The sequence below is a fragment of the Pelobates fuscus genome, chromosome 1 (assembly GCF_036172605.1).
Source record: "Pelobates fuscus isolate aPelFus1 chromosome 1, aPelFus1.pri, whole genome shotgun sequence".
Lineage (NCBI taxonomy): Eukaryota > Metazoa > Chordata > Amphibia > Anura > Pelobatidae > Pelobates > Pelobates fuscus.
Window position 1 is genome coordinate 278,389,063 of NC_086317.1, and position 15,032 is coordinate 278,404,094.

At 42.4% G+C, this 15,032-nt stretch overlaps 1 protein-coding gene across 2 annotated transcripts in view; it reads right to left on the reverse strand.

The window, feature by feature from the left end:
- Positions 1 to 15,032, reverse strand: part of CLIP2 (CAP-Gly domain containing linker protein 2) — a 117,878-nt gene that overhangs the window by 51,222 nt on the left and 51,624 nt on the right. The gene's annotated exons all lie outside the window — the stretch shown is intronic.

Genomic DNA, 15,032 nt, shown 5'->3' on the forward strand with positions numbered 1-15,032 from the left:
CATTCTACCTTTAATAAGTTAAAATACTCTATGAAGGCCCATAGAGGTGGGCACCTATGATGTCCAATACACCAAAGACCATTTAGAGCAGGCTTCCCCAAACTCCGGCCCTCCAGATGTTGCTGAACTACAACTTCCATGATTCTGAGCCTATCTATTTCATTCATAGAATCATGGGAGTTGTAGTTTAGCAACATCTGGAGGGCCGGAAATAGACAATTGAAATAGACAGACTATAGTCCAAAGGAGAACATTACAGTAATAAGTTACTTTGTTAAAATAGCAGCAAATTATGTTTGTTGTCTGCAGAGGTAAGTGAGCATTCTAAATACTGTACACTAAAATAAAACATAACTAAACATAAAATAATGTCATATGCTGCATATATTCTTTATAGTGAGGTATAACATGTAATGCTTTAATGTAAGGACATAATGAATGTTCATTTAAAAGTCGATGCCAATTCACTGTATGATGACTAATGGCTGTTCAGACTGGTTTACGCGCGCACAGAATATTACTTAATTTATGGGTTTCATTGGTAAACTCATCTTTCCTGTGAAAGCTTTCAGACAACTGAATAATGAGGTGCTTTTAAATATCCATTAAAAACTGTGACTTCTCCCAAACAATCGAAGACATAACAAAATCAAGCAGGATGTGGGGGACATGTGATCCCAGCTGCCACATTACGAGAGAGAGAGAAAGAAAGAAAGAAGAATACAGCATAAAATATATAAGGAAAAAATTCAAGGTTTTCTCTATGAACAGAATTTTTTTTTTACCATTTTCCATAGAGGATCACTAGTTTGAATTAACTGAAACCAAAGCAGAAATGCCATTTCTAGTTCTTCCACTCAAGCTACTGCACTTTGGTCTGGACAAGTCTGTTCAGTGAGGCATACACACTGGTTGTGTCATTCCTTCTTAATAGCAGAGTGTGCAGCTGTCTTAATAGGGCATTGCAATAGTAATGGCATGAACTACGCTTTAACACAGCCCGGCTCAGCCTATTACATCTATAGGGAAGAAGTTAATTTGACTGTAATGCAAATTCAAAGCTAATACAGAGTTGAAAGAAGATGCATGATATATCCATAAGGATGAAATCAAAGGGAGGATAATAACTAAACCAAACCAGGTTTATTACAGATAGTGTGCTGTGTACTAACCAGTCAATATTTTTTTACTATAAATCAGTTAGAGCAAATCACCCTGTAAGTAACCTTGACATTAGCAGCACTTTTACCCAATTATCTAATTATCTCTGGTTTCTGCTTTTTAAAGAACTTACTGAGAGCATTCAGAGTATTTAAATAATGTGCAGATCTTGTTTTGTCTTGTCTTCTCTAGTTAACTAGAGCAGAGAAAAATCCCCCTCCTTCCCACACTTGTATGAATATATATATGTATTACTCTTAAACCAAGAAATCTTCTAAAGTGATTTAGTGCAGTGGCTTGGAACTGCACATCACGTGTACTTCAAGTAAAACTCTCAAACCCCATAGTTCTCTATCATAGACTTGCAAAACATTATCCAAACACAAGAAGGGAAGACATTTTGTCACCCCTTTCGACTTCAATTTGGCAAAGATGGGAAGAACAAATTAAATCAAAGAGAGAATCTTGATATCTGTTAAATTCTTACCCCCACCATGCTGTACATTATATGTATTTCTGGTCTTTACTTAGGATATATTCTAAATATAAGTATGAATAATTCATGCTTCAGTGGATGTGTCCTTTTCAAAAGTGCACCTGGTTGCATTGAATTTCAATAAAGGTTAATTATGTATTAATAAAAGATGAACTTGCAATTAAATATTCCATTTCTTTTGAGAGGCAGAGATAGCACCCAACTGGTACAGTCACATAGCTGCAGTGCTCCATTTCTAATCTTTTTAGTTGGTGAATTTTGGGTGTGTATTATTGAATTTTGTTACTTGTTCTCATACCTGCAGAAGTCCTAAAGCCATGGTACATAAAAATAAATCGGATCAGCCCCATCATTCTGTGGATAACGGGGATTCGTTTTTAAAAGGCCATCGATAACAAACCCAACCAAAATTGCTTTGGATCTTCACCGATGAGCAGCTAATGGACCCTATCTATGAAAAGTCTTCTCCAGGATTCCCCCTCCTGTTACTGGAGAAACTTTCCAAGTGACCATTGGCATTTTTAAGATCGTGCTGGCAGATCTGTGCCAGAATATATCTGCCGAGATCTGTTAATTACTGGAGGACATCAATATAAATGACAGTGGAAACATATGAAAATAAGAGGTTTGTCTGATGACACAGACTTGGCCAAATGGCCACATTTACTTTTTGGATAATTATTAACCGCCGCCTCCCCCCCCCCCCCCCCCCATAAAAGTAAAGGGAACATATCTAGATGGCTTGTTTTGCCTACCAAAACCTCAGGCACTTCGACCTCAGCAACAAACTACCCCCTGGTTAAGTTCTAGAATAGTCAAGACCAGCTGCATTTTTAAGCACTATTAAAGGGAAAACTCCCTATACGTTTGAGGGGATCAACATAACTTTTTATCAGATTTATTATGATCCACTCAGCTCTGGAAGAGATCCTGTCACCCTCTTACGCTATGTATTTTTTCTTGTGGCCTGCGATACTGCTGGGGTATTCCATGATCACTGATCATTAAACACAACGTCAGACGGCTACGAGTGTTTGACATATCTGAAAAATATGTTGTCCTGTTAAAACTAGGTCTCAACCCAGACTCTCTCTCAACCACCACAGAGCTAAAGAGGTGAACCACTCATTCCTGGCATCCAGCACAAATCACTCTATTTATTCCAGAACCGCTCCTAGGGTCAACGTTACTTGACTTGAGTATCTTATATGCTAAGCTGACCCTTACCTTGCTTTGTACTGTGCCCAATTTACTCCACCTATTGCTTTTCTATTTCCTGTTTTACTGACAAACCTCTTCCTCCCGAGCTCCTGGATACTTTTCTCATAAGTACTTTTTATTTTAGGAGCTGTTAATTTTATCCTCTGTTTCCGGTTTCCTTTGTTTTGTTTTTTGGCAATAACCATGAACCTTATCATACATTCTCCATGGAGTATATTTTGGATAGGGTTTTTTGTGTTTTTACAGTTCAACATGTTTACTCTCGTATTATTGTCTGCTATGTGTATGTAGCAATGTTCCTTATTTATTTTGTGACTCCAACTATATGCATAATGTCATGCATATGTCGCAATGTGCCAAAAATAAAGAGTTTTTAAAAATATATATATATTTTTTTTAAAGTTATATTAAAAAAAATTTAATTTCTACATTATCTTATTTTTAACTGTTACATTTTGAATATTGATTGTACATACAACAGTGAGATTCGAAGAGAAGATATTAAAAATAAACTCATAACTCAATAACTGTTGGGCATGGCATGATTATGTATTTTATTTAAAAAAATGCACAACACCATGACAGTTGTCACGGGACCTGCAGGGTTCCAGAAACATCAGGGTTTAAGCCCAAAAGAAAACTTCATGACCGCTACACTAAGAGAGAAGTGGGGATATGTCATGACCCTTCTATCTGTTAATAGCATTCTGCTGATGCTCTCTGGGACCTCGATGAAAGCATAGCCAGAAACAAGCACATGCTGGATTCAAGCATTGACTAGTGAACCTGCCATGCTACCTAACTAATAGAGGGGAGTACAGCACTGTTCTGTTCCCTAGCATTCGACAGTCACCTGGAGGCACTTAAACAACTAATCTTTGTTTTTACAATAAGCAGATGCTTCTCAAAGCAGCTGCCCGATATAAACTTTAAAATGAAGAATAACACTAATATCACACAGTCCCCTTCTCCTGTTGTAGTGATCTAGCTAAAGAGCCCCATATCCAGGGATAGTCTGAAACCTCAATGGTTTACATTGCAGGCCTCAGGGGACAGGAACACTGCACCCAGACCACTTCAATGAGATGAAATGTTCTGGATGACGATAGTGTCCCCTAAAATTTCTCAAACCCCTCACTGGCCAAACCTCCACTCAAACTCATAAAATTAAAGTGTCCCTCTTTGTCCATTTGAAATGCTGATGAGGACTCTTCCATCAGAATTTGTGCAATTAATCACTTCCTACTTATGCTTTAACCTGCAAATTTTTCTTTAGGTAGATAGACTGACTAAATAATTACACCATCATCTTGGATCACCACTTAAATGGACACTGTAGGCACCCAGACTACTTCAGCTAATCAAATTGGTCTGGGTGCTGTGTCGCTTTTGCACTTAGTTTCAGAAACTTGCAATATTTACATTGCAGCTCTAAGTCTGCCCTCTGTGCTTCCGGATTCATAACGGACATTTGGTCCGTTATCTGACGCTAGACGTCCTCACGGACGTCCAGCGTCAGATTTTCCCCATAGGAAAGTATTAAATAATGCTTTCCTATGGGGAGGTCTAATGCGCGCGTGGCCATTGCCAAGCATGTGCGTTAGGTCTCCCCCACCGGCTGGCATCAGCGATGTGGGATGGAGGGGGCACTCCAGGATACTCTAGTGCCAGGGAAATGGGTTTGTTTTCTAGGCATTGGAGAATCCCTTTAACAATTCAGGAGGAATTGGTATTCAGGTGATTATACTAAAGGCGTGCACTAAGCACACATTTTCATATCAGTTTCATATGTTTTCCACCCTGTTTTAGACTTATTTTCATTTAATAATTTCTTCCTTTCATATTTTTTTCCTGTCATTAGTCTACTGCTGCCCAGTATTTTTTTCCTTATATTTCCTATTTCTCCCACAGCATAACAGAACAATCAACATCGACTTTGGAGTATCCCAGCTTGCAGAGAAAACCTTTGACCTCTCCATAGTGGCATACATATTTGAAGACAGCTTATATTTCTATCTCATATGTTACTTGAACAAGGGGCACAACCACAAATATATATAAACAAAACATTTTTATTAGATGTGTCACAGTAATAGGAGCAGGCAAAGCAGAAAAGTAAAGTGCACGAACACCCATGGGGGTCCCACAAGAGCCCGTTCATACAATCTAGTGCAAAAAGCACACAGGAAATGAACAGGCCCTGTGATTGTATAAACGGGCTCTTGTGGGACCCCCATAGGTGTTCGTGCACTTTACTTTTCTGCTTTGATTGCTCCTACTTTTTTGCAGTGCGATCTGTCCCATTGGGACGCACTATGCGTTCCAGGCACCATTTTCGCGCTTGCGCGTTCTATCATTTGGATGTCCTTGCGTCTGATCTGGTTTGGAACGCATGGTGCGTTCCACCAGATGTGCTCCTCCTTCACCTATGTGTATTGAGACGCACTGTGAGGTTCAAGCCTCACTTTGGGTTCACCATACTAATGCGAACTTGGAGAAATATCTATTATTTTTTCGGTGAGCCTTGAGCTCTATCAACTATTAGTCCTCCGTCACATTGAAGTGGATTCCGGTCTCTCTTACAGTTAGGTAAACTTATTATTATTTTGGGGAATTTAATATACATTATAGATTTGATACATGCCTTTACTATGAGATTTTTTTTTGTGTTCATCATAAACAGCTATGTTATTTGCATTTGGATATATCATGTGTTATTTCTATATGCTTATGTATTCTGAACTTGTTGGATATTGATTAAGAAAAAAAAAATTCTGTTGACATTTCCTCTAATTGATTTCCTTGGCAACCATACTAAACAGCTGTTTATGGTTGGGAGGATCTCAATCATCATGGGTGACCACGCATTCCTTCAGGTGTTTTTTATTATTTGTCTTTTTATGGGTATATAAGGGTGTTGTTCACTCTTTCTCTACAGGCTCCCATGATAAAGTAATTTTGCCGAAACGTTGGGGGCTTATTGGTTGACTCTTGTCCTTCTTCTCACTAGGCCTGGTATGCTTTTTTCTCTTTGTAAATATAACTATTTATGGGTTTGAAAAATCAGGTATCTCTTATAATTATTTTGTATACTTGTATTAAGAGATTCATGTATTATGTAGTCTGCTTATTTGTAATTGCGGAATTTATAGCTATTGCATTGCATTTTCCATTTTGATATGGTGTGTTTTTTTATTCATTGATACAATTAATGAGAGCCTATTACTGTGACCCATCTAATAATTTTTTTTTTGTTTATATATATATTTGTGGTTGTTCCCCTTGTTCAAGTAACATATGTAATTTTCTCGGCCTTTGGGAATATGGCCTTACACAAGTGAGCACCCAGTACTAGTTTTTTATTTTTTGGATACTTTTTGTTTCTTATTAGCATTTCGAGTGTGCCTACCTGTTTTAATTGTCATTATATTTCTATCTCACCCTGTATTTACTGATAACCAAAGTTCTTTATACATTTGCTGGATGTCTCGTCTGTACTTGCTATATCAAAAATACAAAGCCTTATCCGTGTCACCATGAACAATCGCCCTGATTCTGTATCAGTATGGAGACACAAGGTCATACATTCCCAGGTGTGACTTTATCAGCCAACTACATTCCGTAGTAACATAAGAAGTAACATATTTTAGATTACATTTGCTTCTGCCCAAATCTTGGTTATAATTTAAAATCCATGAGATAAAATAAGAGCTGTAGCTGTAGGGTAACATAGCTGAGATTAATGCTTTAGTAGAGAAATATATACTATAATTATATTGGCAAAGATGAATGAGAATACAATGAGGGTTTAGAGACAACAAGCATAGCTGCAACTGAACAAATGCTGGCACTTTCAATAAGCCATCTGCAACATACAGTTCAAAAGTTAAATATCTACTGTAATCCCCAAAGCTTTCTGATGTGTCTAATGAGGTCATACTACCGCCAAGGATCATACGGTCCAAATAAATAATAACATAACATGAAAAGGGATCATAAAGCATAATGCAATACATATTTACACGCACGGGAGAAAGAAACGTCACTGGAAATTGTATTCTTTTCCTGTAAAATATGGGCTGTGTTAAAGTGATAAGGATGGAACTCACTGAGGGATGGGATTTGCAATGTACTTGAGTGTAATAAGCTGTTGACAGGACCTAAAATATTTTTAGCAAGACGTGATCTGGTCGGAATGAGATGACAAGATATGTTGAATGCCATGATAATTACAAGTCTGTTTCTCCCAAAGGACCCTTTACATCTTACTGTCAATGCCACGTGTTAAAGTGTCCTATATAACAAAATCAACACTCATCACAAGCAGGACACATCATTTAGAACAAAAGTTAAATAATCTCTACTAGAACATATAGTTGGCAAGCTAAAAACAAAGATGTCATTCATTAATGCCAATGCAATATTACAGTTAATCATCCCACAAGCGTCCCAGACGTTTTGCAAGAATTTTTTTTTCAACATCTGTTTCACACTGAAATCCCATGCCTGTTCTGAATGCATTTATGTTCTTTACAACAGGGTACTGCAAACACAGAAGCGAGGGAGCCATGGCTGCAACCTTTTTAAATGTGTTGTAGTACTTTGCATTACTGCATTACACAGACCTTTTCAATTATATTCAGAGGATGTATCACCACTATTTTAAGATAGCAATACGTACAATGGATACATTTTTCATATATTACTTGCACTTTTTAATATTTATTTTTATAAAGTTATTGTGTAATCAATAACATATTGTATTACCATAGAGTAAATGTATGTTAATTGCACAATAACTTTAAAAAGAATGCCTCCCAACTGTCCTGCTTTTGGCGGGACAATCATGATTATGGGGTCCTGTGCCACCGTGTAGTTCTTTGTGTACCGCATCTGGGGACACCAGAGAATTCTCCCCAGGCAGCACAACACGAGCACATCAATAGAGACGCACTCACGCTGTGAATTGGGCACTAGGACCATGCAAGGAGCAATGCTCTCTGCATGGTCCTGAATGCTGTCAGTGGGCAAGCTCGACCCTTTTCCAAACGTAACTGCCCATTGTGGATGCCGCTATCAATGTGTCTCATTTCACTGGTGACGCCCCCTCAGAACTCTGCCCACCCATCCCAATTTGAAAGGTATGTGGTAGTACAGGGATTGGCAACCTTTGGCACTGCAGATGTTTTGGACTACACCTCTCATGATGCTTTGCCAGCATTATGGGTGTAAGTGCATTGTGGGAGATGTAGTCTACAGCATCCTGGGTGCCGAAGGTTGCCTACACCTGTGGTAGTGTATTGAGAGGTATGTATTGGGTGGTTTTGGGAGGTATGTGGTAGTTTATTTAGAGGTATGTATTGTGTGGTATGTGTTATGTGGTAGTGTAAACATGTTTTAAGTCTTTTATATGCAGTAGCTGGAACCTAACCTGACATATTAGCGAGGTATGTCTGTATACAGAATTATTTGAATGTATGATTTATATGACCCCAAACAGTATTAATATATTTGTTTGGGTTATACATTTATGTTTGGGCCATTTTGTAAATTATCTGTTTTTAAACTGCTTGTGAAAACACATAATGTCCCTGCTTCTGACTGAAAAGCTCTGGTCTCCATCTGCATTTGCAGAATGCCACGAAGAAGCCACAGTTTTATGTCTTCCAGTGGGGAGCCTGATATACAGATGTTGTTTATTTTATGCACATCTTAATGAGTAGTTCTGGTGAGACATTTGTATATTAGATATAACTGAAAAATAAAATAGTAAATATATACCAATAGTTTTCAGTCTCTGCCTTACAACATTGCAGTTGCTTATGTTCTTAGAGAACTCAGTTTGTTTTTGTGATGTGATGTGTTTGTGCCGCATGTTTTGTAAAACATAGTTTGCTGATTTTGTGGTGGAATTTCGGTGAATGTAAATTTAGTAGGCCAAGATTGTGGCATATGTGTATGTTGTGTCAGTTAGCTAGGATACTGTCATCAATGTACTGAGCATGTGCAGGAATGCAGGAACTGAAATTGCACTTATTTCCTTTGTCTTGGATAGGCCATGTGGTTTGACCAGATGTACAAGTCTATATTCTGCTCATTGATTGGTTAAAGGTATATGTGGGTGTAGCTATTAATGGGAGGAGTTATAGTGCTATATAAGGAATGAACACCATGTGTTGGTCTCTCAGATCTGTTTGGAAAGTTAGTTAATCTGAGGCCCGATCGGTATGCATCCATCTCTCTGTGTTTGGCTTCTGCTAGTTTACTCGGTAACAATTTAACACCACAATAAATCATCTAATTATAAACAGACACATGCAAGATAAAGTGACCCTGGAAAGGTTCCCTATCATTTTTCCTATACTTGGAAACTCAAGATCAAAATTGACCCATTTTTTGAATGCATTTTATAGACAACCCCTGGAATATACAAACACAACAAGACAATGAGATACACATGTACAAATACATAGCCTAAAATAAATAAAATGCATATACATTAGCTTCAAGCCCAGTGTACCCATTTAATGCTGGTACATAAGCATCAAATAGGAAAACATTAGCTTTGTTGTATACTATGTGCGCGCATTCCAAGTAATCCTAGACTAGTCACACAAATCCACGTCTATTATCTGTACATGACCAGCCTCCTAGTCAATTGAGCACATTATAAAGAAAATAGAATGTTCCCAATTCTAGACAGATACACACTGACTTGTCACTAGGCTGTCACACGGAAAAAAACTAATAAAAAAACCTTTTGTTTGAAGGAGTATTTCAGCAAATCTTTTCTGCAAGTTTTCTGCAAGCTTTTCTGACAATAGGAAGAGAAGGCTTTCTTTATAACTTCAGTGAGACTGATTTTAACAAAGGACAACATCAGAAATGTGCAAAGAAAACAATAAGTCAGAGACAGGGATTAAAGCAGCTAAAATGTTATATTTTTTGTTTTACATATACACAAAATATGTAAAATGTAGAGGACAAACCATGCTTAGAGATGCTGGTCTACCTGCTCCTTTAAACAACCCTTTTTCGCAAAAGAAACTTTATTTCAAAATCTTTATTATATTCTAACCCCATTGGCAGTTTTTTTTGTTTGTTTTTTTGGTGGAACAACATTATCACAAATATTTCCATATTTCCTAAGTGTAGAGATAAAAGGTGATATTACATGGTATAGGTGTATACTTTATATATCTACCCCTTCCCACTTGTCATTGTCCCACACAAGTTAAAAGAACATTCTAATCGTAGAATACATGTATTTATTTTTCCATTTATAAAAAAAAAAAAAAAAAATGTATTTGTTTAATGTTAAAGTGTTCCTTGTTTAGTTTTGATTACTGGTCCCATTAAACCTACATTTATTTCAAAACTGGAAGCAGCTGCCCCTCCTCCAATTAAGTTATCAGTTGTTATGACTTTCGTCCAATCCAATAATTCTCATAGAGAAGCATTTGGGGAGACTGAGCACATTGCTGCAATTTCCACACTTTGCCCATCCAAGGTGTCTCAAAGAGAAGCATTGAATTTAATATATTTTTATGAGAAACATTTCATCATGATGCCAAGACAGTGGCGGCTCTAGACTTGGCGAGGCCTTAGGCGAAATTCATACATGAGGCCCCCACTAACACCATTATTGGAAAAAAATTGCAGTTGACTTGTGTGTGTGTATAAGAAGCTGTAGATATATTGAAGGGGAAGCTTGCAGTACTGGATATAGAGAACTAGTCTTTGTATACATTGTTGCATTGTCTACCTGTGTGTGCCTGAGAGTGTGTGTCTGCCAGTGAGTATCTTTGTATATGTATGTATGTTTCCCTGAGCATGTGTATGTTTGTGTACTGCCTGTGGCCTTTATTAAGTTCATGGCGACGCTATGTTTTATGACAGTGTGTAGAATGATTGCCTTTAGGGGTTACAGGGTGAGTAAAGGAGTAACTGTGGCAGGGTGAGTGTAAAAGAGCAGGAGGGTGCCAGAGTGCGCAGAGTGGTGCCCGTGTGTTTAGAGGGAGCGATAGTGTGTATGGAGGTAGGTGACAGAGTGTGTGGAGAGAGGTGACAGAGTGTGTAGGGAGGTGGCATAGTGTGAGGGGGTGGCATAGTGTGAGGGGGTGGCATAGTGTGAGGGGGTGGCATTAGTGTGAGAGTGTTACATTAGTGTAAGGGGGGTGACAGAGTAAGAGGGGGTGACATTAGTGTGAGAGGGTTACATTTGTGTAAGGGGTGTAACAGAGTAAGAGGGGAGAGAAAGAGGGAGGGTGACAGCATGAGAGGGAGGGTGACAGAGAGAGAGGGGGCGACAGAGTAAGAGGGGGCGACAGAGTAAGAGGGGGCAACAGGGTAAGAGGGGGGAGACCTAATGTGTGAGGGGGGAGACCTAGTGTGTGAGGGGGGAGACCTAGTGTGTGAGGGGGGAGACCTAGTGTGTGAGGGGGGAGACCTAGTGTGTGAGGGGGGAGACCTAGTGTGTGAGGGGGGAGACCTAGTGTGTGAGGGGGGAGACCTAGTGTTAGAGGGGGGAGACCTAGTGTTAGAGGGGGGAGACCTAGTGTTAGAGGGGGGAGACCTAGTGTTAGAGGGGGGAGACCTAGTGTTAGAGGGGGTGACAGTGTTAGAGGGGGTGACAGTGTTAGAGGGGGTGACAGTGTTAGAGGGGGTGACAGAGTGAGAGGGGGTGACAGAGTAAGAGGGGGTGACAGAGTAAGAGGGGGTGACAGAGTGAGAGGGGGTGACGGTGTGTGGGGAGTGACAGGGTAAGGTGACAGAGAAAGGTGGGTGACAGTGTGGGGGGTCACAGGGTGGGTGACAGAGTAAGAGGTGGGGTGACAGGTGAGGTGGCAGAGTGAGAGGGGGTGACAGGTGAGGTGGCAGGGTGAGAGGGGGTGACAGGTGAGGTGGCAGGGTGAGAGGGTGTGACAGGTGAGGTGGCAGGGCGACAGGTGGGGTGGCAGGGTGAGTGACAGGGTCAGATGTGGGGTGAGAGAGGGTGACAGTGTGAGGTGGGCTGACGGTGTGTGGGGAGTGACAGGGTAAGGTGACAGAGTAAGGTGGGTGACATAGTGTGGGGGCTCACAGGGTGGGTGACAGAGTAAGAGGTGGGGTGACAGGTGAGGTGGCAGAGTAAGAGGGGGTGACAGGTGAGGTGGCTGGGTGAGAGGGGGTGACAGGTGGGGTGGCAGGGTGAGTGACAGGGTCAGATGTGGGGTGACAGGGGAGGCAGGGTGAGGGGGGTGACAGGTGGGGAGGCAGGGTGAGAGGGGGTAACAGTATTAGAGGGTGACAGGTGGGGTGGCAGGGTGAGTGACAGGGTCAGATGTGGGGTGAGAGGGGAGGCAGGGTGAGGGGGGTGACAGGTGGGGAGGCAGGGTGAGAGGGGGTAACAGTATTAGAGGGTGACAGGTGGGGTGGCAGGGTGAGTGACAGGGTCAGATGTGGGGTGAGAGGGGAGGAAGGGTGAGGGGGGTGACAGGTGGGGTGGCAGGGTGAGAGGGGGTGACAGAGTAAGAGGTGGGGTGACAGTGTGTGGGGAGTTACAGGGTGGGTGACAGTGTGGGGGTCACAGGGTGGGTGACAGAGTAAGAGGTGGGGTGACAGGGTGAGAGGGGGTGACAGGTGGGGTGGCAGAGTGAGAGGTGGGGTGGCAGATGGGGTGGCGGGGTGAGATGGGGGTGACATGGTGAAAGGAGGTGACAGGTGGGGTGGCAGGGTGAGATGGGGGTGACAGGTGGGGGGCAGGGTGACGTGGTGACAGGTGGGGTGGCAGCGTGAGAGGGGGTGACAGGGTGAAAGGGGGTGACAGGTGGGATGGCAGGGTGAGATGGGGGTGACAGGTGGGGTGGCAGGTGGGGTAGCAGTGTGAGAGAGGGGTGACAGGGTGAAGTGGCAGGGTGAGGGGGTGACAGGGTGAAGTGGCAGGGTGAGGGGGTGACAGGTGGGGTGGCAGGGTGAGGGGGTGACAGGTGGGGTGGCAGGGTGAGAAGGTGGTGAGAAGTGGGGTGGCAGGGTGAGGGGGGGGTGACAGCGTGAGGGGGGTGACAGGGTGAGGGGGTGACAGGGTGAGGGGGTGACAGGGTGAGATGGGGTGAGGGGGGGGTAACAGGGTGAGATGGGGTGGGGGTGACAGGGTGAGATGGGGTGACAGGTTGAGATGGGGTGAGGGGGGGTGACAGGGTGAGATGGGGTGAGGGGGCGACAGGGTGAGATGGGGGCGACAGGGTGAGATGGGGGCGACAGGGTGAGATGGGGGCGACAGGGTGAGATGGGTGAGGGGGGGTCGACGGGGTGAGGGGGGGGCGACAGGGTGAGATGGGGTGAGGGGGGTGAGATGGGGTGAGGGGGGTGACGGGGTGAGATGGGGTGAGTGGGGTGACGGGGTGAGATGGGGTGAGGGGGGGTGACAGGGTGAGATGGGGTGACAGGGTGAGATGGGGTGAGGGGGGGTGACAGGGTGAGATGGGGTGAGGGGGGGTGACAGGGTGAGATGGGGGTGAGATGGGCTGAGGGGGGGTGATATGGGGATGACAGGATGAGATGGGGTCAAAATGTACCTTTTCCCTGGTGGTCCAGTGGGGTCAATCTGTCCCTGGTCAAACCTTTTCCCTGGTGGTCCAGTGTCCTGGATGGCTCCCTGGTGGTCCAGTGGGCTTTCCGGTCTGCAGCTCCGCCGGATGCAGAGCTGCAGACCACATGGGCAAAGTCTACCGTGGTAACCGGTGGCAACGCTCTGATTGGCTGGAGATCGCGAGACCTCAGTCTGCAGCTCACACCCGGCGGAGCTGCAGACTGAGGCTGGCTCTCTCCCCGGGCGGCCTGACAGGAGGGGCCTCGCACCCGGCGGCATACCGGGCAAGCCGCCGGGCCCCCTCCTGTGTCGGGTCCTCGGTCATAGACCGAGAACCCGACATGTCAGTCTGCCCTCAGGCGATTTAGGCGGCCACGAGGCCCCTGACTGCGCGAGGCCTTAGGCGGCCGCCTAAATCGCCTAATTAGAGAGCCGCCTCTGTGCCAAGACCACTGACAGCAACAAGAAGTGTAATGTATACAGTATCTCTTTAATGTGTTCATTTAACCTTTGCTCTTCTGTTTCCTGTTTTTCTTCCCTCCAGAAAATATCTGCATTTCAGATGTAGTAATAAATACAGATGTCATAGCAATGAAAATGCTTGCTCCTCCTGCCAGTAATGAGTAAAGCATTTTTGGTAGTTTGAGTAATTTGGATGCACCCAGACACCATTTCAATGTTCCTTACAAAGCAATTAAGTATTACTGACTGCAGGAGCAAAATGAATAACAGACAAGGAGAATGGACATGGGCAAGGCCAGAAAGAGAAAATATCAGGGAATAAAGGATTTTTTTTTTCTTTTTCCAACATTACCTTTTTTGGGAGTTTCAATGATGCTTTGCTTTTATAAAAATATAAATGAAGCATTTGAAAACTGTGAATTTGCTGACAGCTATAATAGCTGAGAAAATGATACTAATTAGGCTGTTTAATGTAGGAAAATTTGTGCTTGGCGATCATTGTAATTTTCTGTGTCTGCTTGACACTGTGAATCAGTGAAGGCTGTGATAGGAATACAAAATAAAGGGTTTAGCTATAATGTACATTGATATTTTTTTTGCTTACGGTTTTTTATATGCCTGATTCTTACAGAATGACAAAAAATTTGATTCCTTCAAGGGACACTATAGTCACAAAGACCACTTAATCTCATTGCGTGCAGAATCCCTGTCACCTTAAACCTGCAATCTAAGATATTGCAGTTTATTAAAAACTGGTCCAGGAACAGACCATCATGCTGAGGGAGCCTCGATGCTAGAAAAAAGGTCTGTAAATCTCTTATTGTTTTATTTTTTGGGGGGGAGGGGAAAGGGGTTGAGAATTATTTAGAGCGAGTGACAGGGACACTATAGTGTTAGGAATACAAGTTTGTATTCCTAAAGCAATACTGCTCCTTTCAAAGAAATTTTCATAATTTTATTAATACTAAAATGCTTACAAATGTTACTAATTAATATATTTATTTATATTTATATATATTTTCTTCTACTAAAAGATTGTAAAGAATAATTGGCCAAATTGAGTAGGTGGTCTTTTGGGTAGCAGACTGATTATCAAATAATTTAGTTTAATCCAAAGAAGAT